We start from the raw sequence: 23,555 nt of genomic DNA, 5'->3' as shown, positions 1-23,555 counted from the left end.
CGCGTGTAGGGATTTGTACAATGCATGAACAAGGCTATTGAACTAGACATTGGTGTCTGTCTTTATTACTTTATCCAATATATCATACTGAAACATGGTATCAGAAGTGGCTCGAAAACCATACGTTTGTTATTTTTGTAGCTAAGTACAGTATAGGCGCGGTTACGTTCCATATGCGAACACACGCCGATTCCTACTCACAACACTGATCAACTAGTTGTTAGCTGGTTAGCTAGCATCACTACCTACCTCGATGACTGAAGGCAAAGAAGTCTCCTATTCCATCGCTATGGCAGCGAACATTCCGCCACCTAATCCCATGGTTCTCACAGGGGACTGGAATACTAATTGGGACAATTTCAGGGATGAATTCGAGGACTATGCGCTGGCGACCGGTCTACATGAGAAACCCAACGAGGTACAAGCGGCAACTCTGAGGAGTTTAATGGGCAGCGAATGCAGGCATATCTACCGGCACAATCTCACCCTCACAGCGCGACAACAGTGTGATGCAAAGGCTATATTGGATGCATTGGAGAATTACTTCAAACCCGCCAGAAACGTAATTTACGAGCGGTTCGTTTTTGGAAGCTGCAAACAGGAAGAGGGTGAGTCAGTACACAACTTTGTAACCCGTTTGAGAGAAAAATCCGCCACTTGTGAATACGGGGGATTGAAAGATGAATTGATTCGTGACAAAATAGTACTGGGAATTGCAAATGAGGATACACGCCGGCGTCTACTGAGAGAGAGAGGCTTAACATTAGTAACTGCCATCGAAATGTGCCGCACTGCTGAAGTCACTGACATGAGAATGAGAGCAATGGAAATCGAAACCCCACGCTCCGACGTTGACACTGTTCACGCTGTTGCTAGGCAGACATTCAGGCAAAACCAATCAAGGCAGAGTAATTCACCACGAACGGTGAACACAGAGAGCCCAGTAGCATGTAAATACTGTGGGAATACGCACACACGTGGCAAAGAGCACTGCCCTGCCTATGGAAAACCATGCAGAGCTTGTGGAACTAATAATCACTTTGCAAAAGTGTGTCTCAAAAGCAAAAGAAGGGTGAGTGAGGGCAAGATTCACTGTGTTGATGATGTCACTCAATGTTCAGGGCTGAACAGTGAAAGTAACATTTACATGCATGAATCCATTGGGGCTGTACACTCAAGAGGGAAGAAATGGTTTGTGACACTACGATTACACAACAAGCAACAACAATGTCAACTGGATTCCGGTGCTACATGCAACGTAATGAGCTACAAAGACAAAATCAATCTGGCACCTGACACACATCTATTGCCCAGCGATACTAGACTAAAGCTGTACTCAGGAGAGCTAATGAGCTCTATGGGCACCTTTGAGACCGAATGTGTTATTCGGGGACGCAAACACAAGCTGGAGTTTGAGATTGTGAAAACCAGTCAACATCCTCTCCTCTCAGGCTCTACATGCGAACGCCTGGGACTGATGCAGTTCACTGTACCAAATGACCTGCACATTGTGGATCATGTCCAGCATGGACCCCTGTCCAAAGAACAACTACTCAACAGATATGACGATGTATTCAACATGCCCGTTGAATCAGTGCCTGGTGAGGTACACTTTGAAGTGGATGAGAGCATCACTCCAGTCCAGTGTGCTCCTCGCAATGTGCCCATTGCAATGAAAGTGGCTGTGAAGGCCCAGCTGGACAAGTATGAGGCCGATGGCCACATGACATCTGTGACCGAACCAACTGACTGGATCAGCAATATGGTCATAGTGAAAAAACCAGAGAAGCTGAGGGTCTGCATCGACCCAAAGCATCTGAACCAAGCATTGAAACGATCCCACTACATCATGCCGACACTAGAGGATGTCCTCTACAAGCTTCCCAAGGCCAGGATTTTCACCTTGGTGGATGCCCGAGATGCATTCCTTCAATGCAAGCTGGACGAAGAAAGCAGCTTCATGACTACCTTCTGGACCCCCTGGGGTCGGAAACGCTGGCTCAAGCTCCCGTTTGGTGTCTCAGTGGCACCTGAGGTATACCAACGCAAGCAGCACGAGTTACTGGCTGGGCTCAAGGGCATTGAACCCATCGCTGATGATGTCCTGATCGTAGGCTGTGGTGACACAGACGATGAAGCAGAACGCGACCACGATGTGAAGCTCCTGGCACTGATGGAGCGCTGTCGAACAGTTAAGCTTCGTCTTGGCCTGAAGAAGCTACAGTTCAAGGTGAAAGACGTCCACTTCCATGGCCACATTCTTTCGGCAAAAGGCCTGAAGCCGGACCCAGACAAGGTCCGAGCGATCCTCGACATGCCAAACCCATCTGATGCAAAAGGAGTACAGCGTCTCATCGGTTTTGCAAACTATCTTGCAAAGTTCATGCCACACCTATCAGCAGTCTGTGAGCCTCTGCGCCGGTTGCTGGACAAAGACACACCATGGCACTGGCTACCCAAGCACGAGGCAGCGGTGCAGGAGATGAAATCTCTGGCTTCATCCATGCCAGTGTTGCGCTACTACGACGTCACGAAGCCTGTCACAATCCAGAGTGACTCCAGTCAAAGGGGACTTGGATGCTGCCTTATGCAGGAAGGCCAACCCGTTGCGTTTGCCTCGAGAGCGCTCACCCCCACCGAACAGAACTATGCACAAATTGAGAAAGAGTGCCTCAGCATCGTCTTCTCTTGCCAGCGATTCCATCACTACTTGTATGGTCGAGAGCTGGTCACCGCTGAAACTGACCACAAACCACTCATTGCCATATTCAGTAAACCTCTCCTCAACGCGCCCAAGAGGCTTCAAAGCATGCTCCTGACTCTGCAAAACTACAGCCTGAAGGTCATTTACAAGCCAGGACCAGAGATGTACATCAGCGACACACTGAGCAGGGCAACGGCACAATGTACAGGCAGAGGCACTGCCTATCAGCGGCAGGCCATCTGTTCGCTACAGCAGGAACAACAAGATGTTCAACAGATCAATCAGGCAGACTACTTAAACGTCACAGATCACCGCCTAGCCCAGATCAGGCAACACACTGACAAGGACGAACACCTACAATCACTGAAGTCCATGGCTCTCGCAGGTTGGCCATACCTGAAAGAGGAGACACCTTTCACAGTGAGAGAATACTGGACCTTTCGAGATGAGATCAGCGTGCAAAATGGCGTCTTGTTCAGAGGTCAGAAGGTCATTATTCCCAAATCACTACGTCCAGAGATGCTTACCCGCATACACTCCAGTCACGTTGGAGGTGACGCATGCTACCGCCAGGCTCGTGAAACATTATACTGGCCAAACATGCAAGCAGAAATTAAAGACTTTGTCAGCAACTGTACCACGTGCAACGAGTACGCTCATGAACAGCAAAAGGAAACCATGATGTCACACGAACTGCCCACAAGGGCCTGGCAAATCGTCAGCATGGACTTATTCAGCCACAGACAAAAGGACTATCTTCTCATTGTGGATCACTACTCTGACTTTTGGGAAATTGAACTGCTCCCTGACTTGTCTGCAGAGACGGTCATAAAGCGCTGCAAGGCGCAGTTTGCCAGGCAAGGTCAGCCTGACAAGGTAATCACGGACAATGGCCCACAATTCACTGCACAGTTCAAGCGTTTCGCCTCAGAATGGGAGTTTGACCATGTAACCTCCTCTCCAAGACACCCAAAAGCAAATGGCAAGGCAGAGTCAGCTGTCAAGATTGCAAAAAACCTGTTAAGCAGGGCCGCGCGCGACAGCAACGACCCATGGAAAGCGATCTTACAGTGGAGGAACACACCCACCGAAAACATGGACAGCAGCCCAGCACAACGCCTTCTGTCCAGACGTCTGAAGACTACCATCCCCGTAGCTAACAAGCTACTTGAGCCCTGCGTCATGGTTGGCGTCACGGACAAACTGCGTCGCAGAAAGCAGCTCGCTAAGTGCTTCTACGACCGGACTGCTCGAGACCTACCAGAACTGGAGGTGGGTGAAACGATAAGGATGAAACCGCTGCCGGGAGACCACACAGGACTTTGGAGGCTGGGCACGTGCCTACAGAGAGTTGCACCACGCTCTTACCTGGTGGATGTTGGTGGCTCCCTCTATCGTCGCAATCGGGTGGATCTGCGCATAGCAGAGCGGACAAACCAGAACACGCCATACACTCACCTAGATGAGATGGATCACAGTCCAGGCCTAAGGGTAAGAGGTGCAGAATTGAGACATGAGCCAACTGAAGGTGAGGCTTCTACCCCACCAAGCTCTCCAGCTCGTGGCCCTAATCCTACCCCTGTCAGAGCCAATACTTACTCACGGGTGGGTCGGCTGTGCAAGCCACCGGACAGGCTTACTCTGTAAGCAAGAGACTGTGTTAACTTGTCCTCCTGTTTATAAAAATAAACATTTAAAAAATAAAAATAAATAAAAGAAAAGAAAATAAAGAAAAAAAGAAAATTTAAAAAGAAAGGAAGATGACAACTGAAGTAAAAAGAAAATGTCATGCGTTCTTAATTGTTATGACTTGATTGTTAAGAATTTAATGTTATGCTGTTATGTTTGCACTTTCTATTGAAAAGGATGATGTTACGGAGTCTAGTTGATAGGTAATCGACTAGCCGGACTGTTCCCCGGACTCCGCGTGTAGGGATTTGTACAATGCATGAACAAGGCTATTGAACTAGACATTGGTGTCTGTCTTTATTACTTTATCCAATATATCATACTGAAACAACTGTATACTGATAGGAGATTTTAATGTGAGGTGTAGTAGAATGGATGCCTCTAGTTGTGCTAAATTCAGATATGACTCTTCTAGAAATGCATTATGGAAACTTATGAATGAGGAGAATCTAGTAGATATATGGAGGGCTGAAAATCCAAACAGAAGAGTATTCTCTAGAAGGCAGGTGGTTCTAAAGGAATTAAAACAAAGCAGAATTGATTTATGTCTAGCAAAACAAGAATTGGTGCAGAATGTTAAGAAGGTGTCATATACCTTTACAGCATATAGTGATCATGCAGTAATGTCATTTCAAATGGGTTTTGGTGTGGAGAGGAGAGGGGGAGGTGTCTGGTGTTTAAATGCCAGTCTGTTAAAGGAGGAAGGATATAGAAATGAAATTGTTGAATGTATTAATGATGAAATGTCTAATGTACTGTTAAAAGAGAATGTGTGTTTATGGTGGGAGGAAGTGAAAGTAAAAGTAAAAAATAGGAGTATTAGGTACGCAAAAAATCATAACCGTTTAGATAAGCAGAAAGAAATAATGCTTAGGAATAGGATGTTGCATGAACTTGAAAAGGCTGATACGGATCCAGACTATGATGTTGTGAATTATTTGAAAATCCATGCAGAGCTGGGTCGTTATGAAAAAAATAAATGTTTGGGTGCTATTGTTAGGAGCAGGGCACAGTACGCTTTGGAGGGAGAGAAATGTACATCCTTTTTTTTGGGTCTGGAAAAAAGAAAACAAACTAAGAGTTACATTGTAGAGTTGGAAGATGAAAGGTGTAAAGGTAAACGATTTTGTTGGGATCTTAGAGACAGTTGAAACCTTTTACAGAAATCTTTACAAAAAGAATGATGTAGATAAAGTGTGTGTTGTAAAAGTGTTGGATACAATTAGTGCCAAAGTATCGCAGGCAGATAGAATGATGTGTGATGAAGAGATTTCGATTATGGAAATCAAGGAAGCAATTGTTAGCACGCAAGGTAATAAAAGTCTGGGTTTGGATGGTTTAACAAATGAGTTCTATAAAGTCTTTGTAGATATTTTGGCACCCATTTTAGTGAGGGTGTTTCATTATATGGAAGAGAATAAGGAAATCCCTGAGTCTATGTCAACTGGAATGTTAACGATCTTATTCAAAAATAGGGGCAGTAGATTAAAGTTAGAAAATTATAGGCCTATTAGCCTTCTAAATTCGGATTATAAGATACTGACTAAAGTGTTAGCGAATAGGATGAAAAAGGTGATTGGGAGTATTATTGAATCAACACAAGCCTACGGCATACCTGGAAGAGATATTTCAGATGTAATTTGTACAATTAGGGATGTTGTTAATCAAATGAAAAATGAAGGTGGTATAGTTTTAAGTTTGGACTTTAACAAAGCTTTCGATAGAGTGGAGCACAGCTTTTTATTACAGACTTTGGAGAGGTTTGGGTTTGGGCCAAAGTTTGTATCTTGGATCAACCTGTTGTATAGTGGGGCTAAAAGTTGTGTTAAATGTAACGGAGTGTTAACAGATACTTTCCCTGTGGAGAGGTCAGTAAGGCAGGGCTGTCCTTTGTCAGCTCTGCTGTACAGTGTTTCTACAGAACCGTTAGCTACATTGATAAATAGTAATAAAGAAGTAAGGGGTGTTGGAATCCCAGGTGGTGGTGTCAGTGTTGTACATCAGTACGCTGATGACACTACTTGTACTGTGAAGGATATAGAAAGTATTGGAAGCATTATGGGGATCATAGATATATATGGCAAGGCATCGGGTGCTAAAGTTAATATAGAGAAGACTGAAATAATGTTTGTTGGGGATATCAATGTAAACGGGTGTGAGATTCCATTCAAGAGCGCAAAGGATTTTATTAAAGTGCTGGGAGTAAACATTGGTGTAAAGGAGAAAGAGGCAAAAGATATAACTTGGACTGGGATCCTTAATAAAGTCAAGCTAACGTTGAATTTCTGGAAAAATAGAAAACTAAAGTTACAAGGGAAAGTAATTGTTGCAAATGCTTTGGTATTATCCAAATTTGTGTATGTTTTGGGAGTCCTGGACATGCCGGAGTGGGTCCTAAATGAATTGAATAATGTGGTGTCAAATTTTATATGGGATGGTAAAGGAGTGAGAATATCTCAGAAAACATTGATTGCTGACTATGTGGATGGAGGTTTAAAACTTGTAGATTTAGATGTCAAAAGAAAAGCTATTAGGATAAAAACAGTAAAGAAATATTTGTATGACAGTGAAGATTATGGCTGGAAACACTTCTTTAGAGTCTACTTAGAGGAGAGTGGTGGTTGTGAGGATAATGGTTTATTGATGGGGCTTAAAAGGGCAATGTTTGAAAAGGTACCAGATTTTTATAAAGAGGTGCTAAATGCATGGGCAGAGTTGTTGCCTAATGTATATTATGAATGTGGACATATTGACCTGATTATGAATCAACCTATATTTCTGAATGAGAAAATCAAGAACAAAGAAAAAGTTTTGTATAATAAAGTATTTATGAGTGCAGGTCTACGGCAAATAAAAGATTATACATATGAGGTAATTCCAGGGTTTTTACCTGGGGAAGCAATTTTTGACATAATCAATGAATGGGATGAAGAGGTGGGAAGGGGAACAGTGAATAATATGTATGACAAGATAAAGAATAGTATACCAAGAGCATGGGTTGATTTAATAAATAGTGAAGTTGAAAGAGAAGATTTATTTGTATTTCCTAATTTGTTCATTGGTAGCAGTAAGAAGAAAGTACATTTATCTAGTATACCAGTGAAAAGATTGTATAGAATAATGGTAGGAAAAGTGTGTAGAAGGCCGGCTGCTGAGAAATGTTGGAAAGTAGTTTTTCCGGAATTGGATGAAAAAAAGATATGGGGAAATTTAAATGTAAAATATAATAGTAAGGAGTGTGAAAATAATGATTTCAAACTAAGACATAATAGAATATTTACAAAGGTGGTGCTAAAGAAAATTAATTGTGAGATAGAAAGGGAATGCGACGTATGTGGACGTTTCCCGGAAACTCTTATGCATTTGTTTATAGAATGTGAGGATTTAAAATATTTTTTTTGTAAAGTTAAGGAAATGTTATGTAGAAACTGGGGGGGAGATTTCGTGAAAAAGTATGCGTGGGAGGAACTTTTGTTATTTGGAGTGTCTGGTAAATGTGAGGGTGCTAATGTGTGTTTGTTGAATATGGTTTTGAGTTTTGTGAGGTATGCTATTTTTTGTAGGAGGAATTATGTTTCTTTTGACAGAAAGAGGGTTCAGGTGTGGAGTATCTTTATAGCACTGTTCAGTAAACACATAGATATGTTGTTTAATTATGGGATGGAACATTTTGATGAGTCTTTTGTTGAAGGGAGTGGGTTAATTTCACGAGAGGAGAGTGGAGGTATCACTTATAATTTTTGAAAGCACTGTTTTGATATTTTCTTTGTTGATAATTTGATAGGGGGTGAATTGTTCACCTGCCTCTGTTAGTCTAGTGTCTTCTGTATTGTTCTCTGTGGATTGTACTGTAAACAGTAGATTGTACTGTAAATATTGTAAACAAACATTTTTGATAATAAAAAAAATTAATAAAAAATAAAAATAAAAAATAAAAATCACGTTCGCTTAAAACGTGAAAGGTCCTCGGTTCAAAACCGGGCGGAAACAGAGCTCTTTGACAAGTGCAGTAGGTACTGTACTTTCAACAAAGAATTGTTACTTTTATAAATTCTGTATTTTGGAAATTCCAATACGTGCCATGAATATCTGTAAAATTCGGTTTACTCCTTGTAGCTAAATGTAGCAGCAGTTTCTGTAGTGTAGTGGTTATCACGTTCGCTTTACACGTGAAAGGTCCTCAGTTTGAAACCGGGAGGAAACAGTGCTCTTTGACATGTGCAGTAGGTACTGTACTATTAACAGAGAATAGTTATTTTCATAAATGCCTAATTTTGGAAATTTGAACACGTGCCATGAATATCTGTAAAATTCGGTTTACTCCTTGCAGATAATTATTGAAGCAGTTTCTGTAGTGTAGCGGTTATCACATTTGCTTAACCTCTATGGGCTAGGTGGGACGCTAGCGTGCCACCCGTGGTGCACTCCATCAACAGCAGGTGCATTTCAAGAGCGGCAAATTTGAATCCAAATAAATGTCAAAATTCAAATTTTTCAAAAATACAACTATTTTACATCATTTGAAAGATAAACATCTCCTTAATCTAACCACGTTTTACGATTTCAAAAAGGTTTTACGGCGAAAGCATAAATTTAGAGTATGTTAGGACAGTACATTTACAAGAGTTGTGTGTAATGTTTTGTCAAGTCAAAGACAGGGTCACCAAAACCATAAAACCAGCTAAAATGATGCACTAACCTTTTACAATCTCCATCAGATGACACTCCTAGGACATTATGTTAGACAATGCATGCATTTTTAGTTCTATCAAGTTCATATTTATATCCAAAAACAGCGTTTTACTATGGCATTGATGTTGAGGAAATCGTTTCCCTCCAATAACCGGCAGTCAAGTCAGCGTCACAAATTAAATAATTAAAATTAGAAAACATTGGTAAAATATTATATTGTCATTTAAAGAATTATAGATTTACATCTCTTGAACGCAATCAACTTGCCAGATTTAAAAATAACCTTACTGGGAAATCACACTTTGCAATAATCTGAGCACTGCGCCCAGAAAAATACGCGTTGCGATACAGACTAGACGTCATGTTGGGGAGATCTAAAATCGAAAATACTATGTAAATAATCCATTACCTTTGATTCTCTTCATCAGATGTCACTTCCAGGTATCACAGGTCCATAACGAATGTAGTTTTGTTCAAAAAAGCTCATCATTTATGTCCAAAAATCTCCGTCTTGTTAGCACATGATCTAAGCCAGCCGGACTTCTCGTCATGAACGAGGGGGAAAAATATATTTACGTTCGTTCAAACATGTCAAACGTTGTATAGCATAAATCATTAGGGCCTTTTTTAACCAGAACATGAATAATATTCAAGGTGGACGAATGCATACTCTTTTATAACGTATTGGAACGAGGGTACCCAACATGAACTCGCGCGCCAGGTGTCTAATGGGACATCATCGTTCCATGGCTCTTGTTCGGTCAGATCTCCCTCCAGAAGACTCAAAACACTTTGTAAAGGCTGGTGACATCTAGTGGAAGCAATAGGAAGTGCCAAAATATTCCTCAGCCCCTGTGTTTTTCAATGGGATAGGTTTAAAGTCAATACAACACATCAGGTATCCACTTCCTGTCAGAAAATGTCTCAGGGTTTTGCCTGCCAAATGAGTTCTGTTAAACTCACAGACACCATTCAAACAGTTTTAGAAACTTTAGAGTGTTTTCTATCCATATATAATAAGTATATGCATATTCTAGTTACTGGGTAGGATTAGTAACCAGATTAAATCGGGTACATTTTTTTTATCCAGACGTGCAAATGCTGCCCCCTAGCCCTAACAGGTTAACACGCGAAAGGTCCTCGGTTCGAAACCGGGCGGAAACAGAGCTCTTTGACACGTGCAGTAGGTACTGTACTTTCAACAAAAAATAGTTATTTTCATAAATTCTGTATTTTGGAAATTCGAATATGTGCCATGAATATCTGTAAAATTCGATTTACTCCTTGCAGATAGGTGTTACAGGCGGAAACCACGCTCATCGACACATTCAAGAAGTACCATAGTGTTAACAAAGAATTTCATTAATACCTTACTTTGGAAATTTGAATACGTGCCATGAATATTTTTAAAATTCGGTTTACTCCTTGCAGCTAATTGTAGCAGTAGTTTCTGTGGTGTAGTGGTTATCACGTGCGCTTCACACGCGAAAGGTCCCTGGTTCGAAACCGGGCGGAAACACGCGCATTGACACATTCTGAAGTACCATAGTGGTAACAGAGAATTTCATGAATTCTTTATTTTGGAAATTCGAATAGCTGTCATGAAAATCGGTAAAATTCGGTTTACTCCTTGCAGGAAAATCAAGCTGCAGTTTCTGTAGTGTAGTGGTTATCACGTGCGCTTTACACGCCCCTTTTTGGAGTTTCAGGAAGTGGAAGAGAAGCAGGTGTCTGAGTGCTTGAGAGAGAATATCGTTTTTTTTGGAGGTCTAGTTGACTTATAAGTTTGAAAGTTTGTGAGTGACTGTAGTGAAGTTTCTGTGAAACGTTTTTGCTATTGTCCCCCATCAGCGTGAGCTGTTTGGGGGATATTGCTTAAAATAACCGGACGGACAACATGGCTTCGACATCAAGAATACAAACGACGACGAGAAAGGACAACAGTGAAATCAGAATGTTAAACGAAGAACTGAAAAAAAGAACATATGAGAAGGAACTGACGGTGAACGTGGAAATAAGTGGAGAAGGGAAAATAACAACGATGGAATTGCTGAGAGGAATAAAGGAAGTTTGCGGAACAATACTGGGATGTCGAATGAAAGACGGGAATAAGTATGAAGTAACAATGTCTCATGTAAATGGAAAAGAAAGACTAATAGACGGGCTAAAGATAAAGAACTGTCAAATCATGGCTAAAGAACTAGGGAACGATGAGCTGGTGGTGTCCTTTTTGAACTTGCCCGCATACATTACGGATGAGGAGATAGAAGAGAAACTAAAAGGCTGGAAGGTGAAGGCGACCACGCCAATCAAGAGGAGGATGTGGCCAGGAACGGACATTGTAGATGGGACAAGATTTTGCAAGGTAAAGTTTACAGACAATGTGCAATCCTTGCCATATTCTACTAAATTTAACACTGTCGAGGGATTTGAATATTTTCGTGTAATCCACGACAATCAAGTGAAGGTATGTAGATTATGTATTCAGCCGGGGCACATACTTAAGGAATGTCCGGAATTCACATGCCACAAATGTAGTGAACAAGGGCATTATGCCAGAGAATGTCGGAACATAGGAAATGTGTGCAAAATGTGTGACAGACCTAAAGTTAGATGTAGCTGTAATAAGGGAGAAAATCACTTACTTTTGCAAACAATGGACCTCACGTCTGAGGAAGAGGGGAGTGTGCCTATGGAGAGGGAGGATGAGAGTGACATGGAGAGTGTGACTCCAGAGACAGTGGCAGATAAGCTTGAAGAGCCTGTAATGTCTCCTGGCAAAGCACGAGACGCCGTTTTAGTCTCTGCTGCTGACAAGGTGGAACAGCAGCACATGATGGGTGAAAGACATACACAGGTAGAGATGGTGCAAGGTGCTTCTCAGGTGCCTGAGCCAGCTTTAAGCCTGTGTAAAAATTACACCAAAGAGTGGGCTGGGTCCACTGAAGTCACGGGCACTGTTAAAGCGCACTTTTCAAAAGGCTTCCCCGCCGCTCCCCCCAAAAATCCAAATAAAGAGACGGATGATGAAATAGATAGTGAGGATCTTCAGTTGTTTGTAAAAAATAAGAGGTCATTGTCGAAAACCAGGGAGATGATGGGTTTTGGAAAAAATGAAAAAGTAGGATTTTTAAGGACTTGTTTGGCTCTGATTATACTTCTGCACACATTCATAATGATTACAGTCGCATCCCTAAATGGTAACAGTTTGAGAAACATGAGCAAATTTGAGCAGGTATTAGTGTCTGTTAAGGCAGACATGTTGTGTTTTCAAGAGACCAATTGGACAGACTCCAAAATGCAGGAGATTAAGAGTAAATGGTCAGATTTAATTTTTTGTAGTCATGGAGGGGATAAAACATGTGGTGTGGCTATTTTGATAAAAAATGATGTGGTGCAAAATGTAAAAGAAATATATGCTGACAATGATGGCAGACTTATTGTAATTGAATATGAAGTTCAAAATGTAGATTTTCGTTTAATTAATGTTTATGCTTCAAACATTGAATCTGAAAGGAGAGAAATGTTTCACAAATTAAAAACACTGTGCTCAGAAAACTGTATACTGATAGGAGATTTTAATGTGAGGTGTAGTAGAATGGATGCCTCTAGTTGTGCTAAATTCAGATATGACTCTTCTAGAAATGCATTATGGAAACTTATGAATGAGGAGAATCTAGTAGATATATGGAGGGCTGAAAATCCAAACAGAAGAGTATTCTCTAGAAGGCAGGTGGTTCTAAAGGAATTAAAACAAAGCAGAATTGATTTATGTCTAGCAAAACAAGAATTGGTGCAGAATGTTAAGAAGGTGTCATATACCTTTACAGCATATAGTGATCATGCAGTAATGTCATTTCAAATGGGTTTTGGTGTGGAGAGGAGAGGGGGAGGTGTCTGGTGTTTAAATGCCAGTCTGTTAAAGGAGGAAGGATATAGAAATGAAATTGTTGAATGTATTAATGATGAAATGTCTAATGTACTGTTAAAAGAGAATGTGTGTTTATGGTGGGAGGAAGTGAAAGTAAAAGTAAAAAATAGGAGTATTAGGTACGCAAAAAATCATAACCGTTTAGATAAGCAGAAAGAAATAATGCTTAGGAATAGGATGTTGCATGAACTTGAAAAGGCTGATACGGATCCAGACTATGATGTTGTGAATTATTTGAAAATCCATGCAGAGCTGGGTCGTTATGAAAAAAATAAATGTTTGGGTGCTATTGTTAGGAGCAGGGCACAGTACGCTTTGGAGGGAGAGAAATGTACATCCTTTTTTTGGGGTCTGGAAAAAAGAAAACAAACTAAGAGTTACATTGTAGAGTTGGAAGATGAAAGAGGTGTAAAGGTAAACGATTTTGTTGGGATCTTAGAGACAGTTGAAACCTTTTACAGAAATCTTTACAAAAAGAATGATGTAGATAAAGTGTGTGTTGTAAAAGTGTTGGATACAATTAGTGCCAAAGTATCGCAGGCAGATAGAATGATGTGTGATGAAGAGATTTCGATTATGGAAATCAAGGAAGCAATTGTTAGCACGCAAGGTAATAAAAGTCCGGGTTTGGATGGTTTAACAAATGAGTTCTATAAAGTCTTTGTAGATATTTTGGCACCCATTTTAGTGAGGGTGTTTCATTATATGGAAGAGAATAAGGAAATCCCTGAGTCTATGTCAACTGGAATGTTAACGATCTTATTCAAAAATAGGGGCAGTAGATTAAAGTTAGAAAATTATAGGCCTATTAGCCTTCTAAATTCGGATTATAAGATACTGACTAAAGTGTTAGCGAATAGGATGAAAAAGGTGATTGGGAGTATTATTGAATCAACACAAGCCTACGGCATACCTGGAAGAGATATTGCAGATGTAATTTGTACAATTAGGGATGTTGTTAATCAAATGAAAAATGAAGGTGGTATAGTTTTAAGTTTGGACTTTAACAAAGCTTTCGATAGAGTGGAGCACAGCTTTTTATTACAGACTTTGGAGAGGTTTGGGTTTGGGCCAAAGTTTGTATCTTGGATCAACCTGTTGTATAGTGGGGCTAAAAGTTGTGTTAAATGTAACGGAGTGTTAACAGATACTTTCCCTGTGGAGAGGTCAGTAAGGCAGGGCTGTCCTTTGTCAGCTCTGCTGTACAGTGTTTCTACAGAACCGTTAGCTACATTGATAAATAGTAATAAAGAAGTAAGGGGTGTTGGAATCCCAGGTGGTGGTGTCAGTGTTGTACATCAGTACGCTGATGACACTACTTGTACTGTGAAGGATATAGAAAGTATTGGAAGCATTATGGGGATCATAGATATATATGGCAAGGCATCGGGTGCTAAAGTTAATATAGAGAAGACTGAAATAATGTTTGTTGGGGATATCAATGTAAACGGGTGTGAGATTCCATTCAAGAGCGCAAAGGATTTTATTAAAGTGCTGGGAGTAAACATTGGTGTAAAGGAGAAAGAGGCAAAAGATATAACTTGGACTGGGATCGTTAATAAAGTCAAGCTAACGTTGAATTTCTGGAAAAATAGAAAACTAAAGTTACAAGGGAAAGTAATTGTTGCAAATGCTTTGGTATTATCCAAATTTGTGTATGTTTTGGGAGTCCTGGACATGCCGGAGTGGGTCCTAAATGAATTGAATAATGTGGTGTCAAATTTTATATGGGATGGTAAAGGAGTGAGAATATCTCAGAAAACATTGATTGCTGACTATGTGGATGGAGGTTTAAAACTTGTAGATTTAGGTGTCAAAAGAAAAGCTATTAGGATAAAAACAGTAAAGAAATATTTGTATGACAGTGAAGATTATGGCTGGAAACACTTCTTTAGAGTCTACTTAGAGGAGAGTGGTGGTTGTGAGGATAATGCTTTATTGATGGGGCTTAAAAGGGCAATGTTTGAAAAGGTACCAGATTTTTATAAAGAGGTGCTAAATGCATGGGCAGAGTTGTTGCCTAATGTATATTATGAATGTGGACATATTGACCTGATTATGAATCAACCTATATTTCTGAATGAGAAAATCAAGAACAAAGAAAAAGTTTTGTATAATAAAGTATTTATGAGTGCAGGTCTACGGCAAATAAAAGATTATACATATGAGGTAATTCCAGGGTTTTTACCTGGGGAAGCTATTTTTGACATAATCAATGAATGGGATGAAGAGGTGGGAAGGGGAACAGTGAATAATATGTATGACAAGATAAAGAATAGTATACCAAGAGCATGGGTTGATTTAATAAATAGTGAAGTTGAAAGAGAAGATTTATTTGTATTTCCTAATTTGTTCATTGGTAGCAGTAAGAAGAAAGTACATTTATCTAGTATACCAGTGAAAAGATTGTATAGAATAATGGTAGGAAAAGTGTGTAGAAGGCCGGCTGCTGAGAAATTTTGGAAAGTAGTTTTTCCGGAATTGGATGAAAAAAAGATATGGGGAAATTTAAATGTAAAATATAATAGTAAGGAGTGTGAAAATAATGATTTCAAACTAAGACATAATAGAATATTTACAAAGGTGGTGCTAAAGAAAATTAATTGTGAGATAGAAAGGGAATGCGACGTATGTGGACGTTTCCCGGAAACTCTTATGCATTTGTTTATAGAATGTGAGGATTTAAAATATTTTTTTTATAAAGTTAAGGAAATGTTATGTAGAAACTGGGGGGGAGATTTCGTGAAAAAGTATGCGTGGGAGGAACTTTTGTTATTTGGAGTGTCTGGTAAATGTGAGGGTGCTAATGTGTGTTTGTTGAATATGGTTTTGAGTTTTGTGAGGTATGCTATTTTTTGTAGGAGGAATTATGTTTCTTTTGACAGAAAGAGGGTTCAGGTGTGGAGTATCTTTATAGCACTGTTCAGTAAACACATAGATATGTTGTTTAATTATGGGATGGAACATTTTGATGAGTCTTTTGTTGAAGGGAGTGGGTTAATTTCACGAGAGGAGAGTGGAGGTATCACTTATAATTTTTGAAAGCACTGTTTTGATATTTTCTTTGTTGATAATTTGATAGGGGGTGAATTGTTCACCTGCCTCTGTTAGTCTAGTGTCTTCTGTATTGTTCTCTGTGGATTGTACTGTAAACAGTAGATTGTACTGTAAATACTGTAAACAAACATTTTTGATAATAAAAAAAAAAAAAAAAAAAAAAAAAAAAAAAATCACGTTCGCTTAACACGCGAAAGGTCCTCGGTTCGAAACCGGGCGGAAACAGAGCTCTTTGACACGTGCAGTAGGTACTGTACTTTCAACAAAGAATTGTTATTTCATGAATTCTGTATTTTGGAAATTCGAATACGTGCCATGAATATCTGTAAAATTCGGTTTACTCCTCGCAGCTAAATGTAGCAGCAGTTTCTGTAGTGTAGTTGTTATCACGTTTGTTCACACGCTAAAGGTCCCTGGTTCGAAACCAGGCGGGAACAACGCTCATCGACACATTCAAGAAGTACCATAGTGTTAACAAAGAATTTCATTAATCCCTTATTTTGGAAATTCGAATACGTGCCATGAATATTTTTAAAATTCGGTTTACTCCTTGCAGCTAATTGTAGCAGTAGTTTCTGTGTTGTAGTGGTTATCACGTTCGCTTCACACGCGAAATGTCCCTGGTTCGAAACCGGGCGGAAACAAACTCATTGACACATTCTGTAGTACCATAGTGGTAACAGAAAATTTCATGAATTCTTTATTTTGGAAATTCGAATACGTGCCATGAATATTTTTAAAATTCGGGTTACTCCTTGCAGAAAAATCAAGCAGCAGTTTCTGTAGTGTAGTGGTTATCACGTTAGCTTTACACGTGAAAGGTCCTCAGTTTGAAACCGGGAGGAAACACTGCTCTTTGACATGTGCAGTAGGTACTGTACTATTAACAGACAATAGTTATTTTCATAAATGCCTAATTTTGGAAATTCGAATACGTGCCCTGAATATCTGTAAAATTCGGTTTACTTCTAGCAGGAAAATTCTGAAATACATTCGTTATGGACCTGTGATACCTGGAAGTGACATCTGATGAAGAGAATCAAAGGTAATGGATTATTTACATAGTATTTTCGATTTTAGATCTCCCCAACATGACGTCTAGTCTGTATCGCAACGCGTATTTTTCTGGGCGCAGTGCTCAGATTATTGCAAAGTGTGATTTCCCAGTAAGGTTATTTTTAAATCTGGCAAGTTGATTGCGTTCAAGAGATGTAAATCTATAATTCTTTAAATGACAATATAATATTTTACCAATGTTTTCTAATTTTAATTATTTAATTAGTGGTGCTGACTTGACTGCCGGTTATTGGAGGGAAACGATTTCCTCAACATCAATGCCATAGTAAAACGCTGTTTTTGGATATAAATATGAACTTGATAGAACTACAAATGCATGCATTGTCTAACATAATGTCCTAGGAGTGTCATCTGATGGAGATTGTAAAAGGTTAGTGCATCATTTTAGCTGTTTTTATGGTTTTGGTGACCCTGTCTTTGAATTGACAAAACATTACACACAACTCTTGTAAATGTACTGTCCTAACATACTCTAAATTTATGCTTTCGCCGTAAAACCTTTTTGAAATCGTAAAACGTGGTTAGATTAAGGAGATGTTTATCTTTCAAAGGGTGTAAAATAGTTGTATGTTTGAAAAATTTGAATTTTGACATTTATTTGGATTCAAATTTGCCGCTCTTGAAATGCACCTGCTGTTGATGGAGTGCACCACGGGTGGCACGCTAGCGTCCCACCTAGCCCATAGAGGTTAACAGAGAATAGTTATTTTCATAAATGCCTAATTTTGGAAATTTGAACACGTGCCATGAATATCTGAAAAATTCGGTTTACTCCTTGCAGATAATTGTTGAAGCAGTTTCTGTAGTGTAGCGGTTATCACGTTCGCTTAACACGCAAAAGGTCCTCGGTTAGAAACCGGGCGGAAACTGAGCTCTTTGACACGTGCAGTAGGTGCTGTACTTTCAACAAAGAATTGTTATTTTCATGAATTCTGTATTTTGGAAATTCGAATACGTGCCATGAATATCTGTAAAATTCGGTTTAGTCCTCGCAGCTAAATGTAGCAGCAGTTTCTGTAGTGCAGTGGTTATCACGTTTGTTCACACGCGAAAGGTCCCTGGTTCGAAACCGGGAGGAAACAACCCTCATCGACACATTCAAGAAGTACCATAGTGTTAACAAAGAATTTCATTATTCTCTTATTTTGGAAATTCGAATACGTGCCATGAATATTTTTAAAATTCGGTTTACTCCTTGCAGCTAATTGGAGCAGCAGTTTCTGTGGTGTAGTGGTTATCACGTTCTCACACGCCCCTTTTTGGAGTTTCAGGAAGTGGAAGAGAAGCAGGTGTCTGAGTGCTTGAGAGAGAATATCGTTTTTTTTGGAGGTCTAGTTGACTTATAAGTTTGAAAGTTTGTGAGTGACTGTAGTGAAGTTTCTGTGAAACGTTTTTGCTATTGTCCCCCATCAGCGTGAGCTGTTTGGGGGATATTGCTTAAAATAACCGGACGGACAACATGGCTTCGACATCAAGAATACAAACGACGACGAGAAAGGACAACAGTGAAATCAGAATGTTAAACGAAGAACTGAAAAAAAGAACATATGAGAAGGAACTGACGGTGAACGTGGAAATAAGTGGAGAAGGGAAAATAACAACGATGGAATTGCTGAGAGGAATAAAGGAAGTTTGCGGAACAATACTGGGATGTCGAATGAAAGACGGGAATAAGTATGAAGTAACAATGTCTCATGTAAATGGAAAAGAAAGACTAATAGACGGGCTAAAGATAAAGAACTGTCAAATCATGGCTAAAGAACTAGGGAACGATGAGCTGGTGGTGTCCTTTTTGAACTTGCCCGCATACATTACGGATGAGGAGATAGAAGAGAAACTAAAAGGCTGGAAGGTGAAGGCGACCACGCCAATCAAGAGGAGGATGTGGCCAGGAACGGACATTGTAGATGGGACAAGATTTTGCAAGGTAAAGTTTACAGACAATGTGCAATCCTTGCCATATTCTACTAAATTTAACACTGTCGAGGGATTTGAATATTTTCGTGTAATCCACGACAATCAAGTGAAGGTATGTAGATTATGTATTCAGCCGGGGCACATACTTAAGGAATGTCCGGAATTCACATGCCACAAATGTAGTGAACAAGGGCATTATGCCAGAGAATGTCGGAACATAGGAAATGTGTGCAAAATGTGTGACAGACCTAAAGTTAGATGTAGCTGTAATAAGGGAGAAAATCACTTACTTTTGCAAACAATGGACCTCACGTCTGAGGAAGAGGGGAGTGTGCCTATGGAGAGGGAGGATGAGAGTGACATGGAGAGTGTGACTCCAGAGACAGTGGCAGATAAGCTTGAAGAGCCTGTAATGTCTCCTGGCAAAGCACGAGACGCCGTTTTAGTCTCTGCTGCTGACAAGGTGGAACAGCAGCACATGATGGGTGAAAGACATACACAGGTAGAGATGGTGCAAGGTGCTTCTCAGGTGCCTGAGCCAGCTTTAAGCCTGTGTAAAAATTACACCAAAGAGTGGGCTGGGTCCACTGAAGTCACGGGCACTGTTAAAGCGCACTTTTCAAAAGGCTTCCCCGCCGATCCCCCCAAAAATCCAAATAAAGAGACGGATGATGAAATAGATAGTGAGGATCTTCAGTTGTTTGTAAAAAATAAGAGGTCATTGTCGAAAACCAGGGAGATGATGGGTTTTGGAAAAAAGAAAAAGTAGGATTTTTAAGGACTTGTTTGGCTCTGATTATACTTCTGCACACATTCATAATGATTACAGTCGCATCCCTAAATGGTAACAGTTTGAGAAACATGAGCAAATTTGAGCAGGTATTAGTGTCTGTTAAGGCAGACATGTTGTGTTTTCAAGAGACCAATTGGACAGACTCCAAAATGCAGGAGATTAAGAGTAAATGGTCAGATTTAATTTTTTGTAGTCATGGAGGGGATAAAACATGTGGTGTGGCTATTTTGATAAAAAATGATGTGGTGCAAAATGTAAAAGAAATATATGCTGACAATGATGGCAGACTTATTGTAATTGAATTTGAAGTTCAAAATGTAGTTTTTCGTTTAATTAATGTTTATGCTTCAAACATTGAATCTGAAAGGAGAGAAATGTTTCACAAATTAAAAACACTGTGCTCAGAAAACTGTATACTGATAGGAGATTTTAATGTGAGGTGTAGTAGAATGGATGCCTCTAGTTGTGCTAAATTCAGATATGACTCTTCTAGAAATGCATTATGGAAACTTATGAATGAGGAGAATCTAGTAGATATATGGAGGGCTGAAAATCCAAACAGAAGAGTATTCTCTAGAAGGCAGGTGGTTCTAAAGGAATTAAAACAAAGCAGAATTGATTTATGTCTAGCAAAACAAGAATTGGTGCAGAATGTTAAGAAGGTGTCATATACCTTTACAGCATATAGTGATCATGCAGTAATGTCATTTCAAATGGGTTTTGGTGTGGAGAGGAGAGGGGGAGGTGTCTGGTGTTTAAATGCCAGTCTGTTAAAGGAGGAAGGATATAGAAATGAAATTGTTGAATGTATTAATGATGAAATGTCTAATGTACTGTTAAAAGAGAATGTGTGTTTATGGTGGGAGGAAGTGAAAGTAAAAGTAAAAAATAGGAGTATTAGGTACGCAAAAAATCATAACCGTTTAGATAAGCAGAAAGAAATAATGCTTAGGAATAGGATGTTGCATGAACTTGAAAAGGCTGATACGGATCCAGACTATGATGTTGTGAATTATTTGAAAATCCATGCAGAGCTGGGTCGTTATGAAAAAAATAAATGTTTGGGTGCTATTGTTAGGAGCAGGGCACAGTACGCTTTGGAGGGAGAGAAATGTACATCCTTTTTTTGGGGTCTGGAAAAAAGAAAACAAACTAAGAGTTACATTGTAGAGTTGGAAGATGAAAGAGGTGTAAAGGTAAACGATTTTGTTGGGATCTTAGAGACAGTTGAAACCTTTTACAGAAATCTTTACAAAAAGAATGATGTAGATAAAGTGTGTGTTGTAAAAGTGTTGGATACAATTAGTGCCAAAGTATCGCAGGCAGATAGAATGATGTGTGATGAAGAGATTTCGATTATGGAAATCAAGGAAGCAATTGTTAGCACGCAAGGTAATAAAAGTCCGGGTTTGGATGGTTTAACAAATGAGTTCTATAAAGTCTTTGTAGATATTTTGGCACCCATTTTAGTGAGGGTGTTTCATTATATGGAAGAGAATAAGGAAATCCCTGAGTCTATGTCAACTGGAATGTTAACGATCTTATTCAAAAATAGGGGCAGTAGATTAAAGTTAGAAAATTATAGGCCTATTAGCCTTCTAAATTCGGATTATAAGATACTGACTAAAGTGTTAGCGAATAGGATGAAAAAGGTGATTGGGAGTATTATTGAATCAACACAAGCCTACGGCATACCTGGAAGAGATATTTCAGATGTAATTTGTACAATTAGGGATGTTGTTAATCAAATGAAAAATGAAGGTGGTATAGTTTTAAGTTTGGACTTTAACAAAGCTTTCGATAGAGTGGAGCACAGCTTTTTATTACAGACTTTGGAGAGGTTTGGGTTTGGGCCAAAGTTTGTATCTTGGATCAACCTGTTGTATAGTGGGGCTAAAAGTTGTGTTAAATGTAACGGAGTGTTAACAGATACTTTCCCTGTGGAGAGGTCAGTAAGGCAGGGCTGTCCTTTGTCAGCTCTGCTGTACAGTGTTTCTACAGAACCGTTAGCTACATTGATAAATAGTAATAAAGAAGTAAGGGGTGTTGGAATCCCAGGTGGTGGTGTCAGTGTTGTACATCAGTACGCTGATGACACTACTTGTACTGTGAAGGATATAGAAAGTATTGGAAGCATTATGGGGATCATAGATATATATGGCAAGGCATCGGGTGCTAAAGTTAATATAGAGAAGACTGAAATAATGTTCGTTGGGGATATCAATGTAAACGGGTGTGAGATTCCATTCAAGAGCGCAAAGGATTTTATTAAAGTGCTGGGAGTAAACATTGGTGTAAAGGAGAAAGAGGCAAAAGATATAACTTGGACTGGGATCCTTAATAAAGTCAAGCTAACGTTGAATTTCTGGAAAAATAGAAAACTAAAGTTACAAGGGAAAGTAATTGTTGCAAATGCTTTGGTATTATCCAAATTTGTGTATGTTTTGGGAGTCCTGGACATGCCGGAGTGGGTCCTAAATGAATTGAATAATGTGGTGACAAATTTTATATGGGATGGTAAAGGAGTGAGAATATCTCAGAAAACATTGATTGCTGACTATGTGGATGGAGGTTTAAAACTTGTAGATTTAGATGTCAAAAGAAAAGCTATTAGGATAAAAACAGTAAAGAAATATTTGTATGACAGTGAAGATTATGGCTGGAAACACTTCTTTAGAGTCTACTTAGAGGAGAGTGGTGGTTGTGAGGATAATGGTTTATTGATGGGGCTTAAAAGGGCAATGTTTGAAAAGGTACCAGATTTTTATAAAGAGGTGCTAAATGCATGGGCAGAGTTGTTGCCTAATGTATATTATGAATGTGGACATATTGACCTGATTATGAATCAACCTATATTTCTGAATGAGAAAATCAAGAACAAAGAAAAAGTTTTGTATAATAAAGTATTTATGAGTGCAGGTCTACGGCAAATAAAAGATTATACATATGAGGTAATTCCAGGGTTTTTACCTGGGGAAGCTATTTTTGACATAATCAATGAATGGGATGAAGAGGTGGGAAGGGGAACAGTGAATAATATGTATGACAAGATAAAGAATAGTATACCAAGAGCATGGGTTGATTTAATAAATAGTGAAGTTGAAAGAGAAGATTTATTTGTATTTCCTAATTTGTTCATTGGTAGCAGTAAGAAGAAAGTACAATTATCTAGTATACCAGTGAAAAGATTGTATAGAATAATGGTAGGAAAAGTGTGTAGAAGGCCGGCTGCTGAGAAATTTTGGAAAGTAGTTTTTCCGGAATTGGATGAAAAAAAGATATGGGGAAATTTAAATGTAAAATATAATAGTAAGGAGTGTGAAAATAATGATTTCAAACTAAGACATAATAGAATATTTACAAAGGTGGTGCTAAAGAAAATTAATTGTGAGATAGAAAGGGAATGCGACGTATGTGGACGTTTCCCGGAAACTCTTATGCATTTGTTTATAGAATGTGAGGATTTAAAATATTTTTTTTGTAAAGTTAAGGAAATGTTATGTAGAAACTGGGGGGGAGATTTCGTGAAAAAGTATGCGTGGGAGGAACTTTTGTTATTTGGAGTGTCTGGTAAATGTGAGGGTGCTAATGTGTGTTTGTTGAATATGGTTTTGAGTTTTGTGAGGTATGCTATTTTTTGTAGGAGGAATTATGTTTCTTTTGACAGAAAGAGGGTTCAGGTGTGGAGTATCTTT

This window comes from Salmo salar, chromosome 18 (assembly GCF_965601325.2).
Source record: "Salmo salar chromosome 18, fSalSal1, whole genome shotgun sequence".
Taxonomy (NCBI): domain Eukaryota; kingdom Metazoa; phylum Chordata; class Actinopteri; order Salmoniformes; family Salmonidae; genus Salmo; species Salmo salar.
This window is presented reverse-complemented; position numbering follows the sequence as displayed.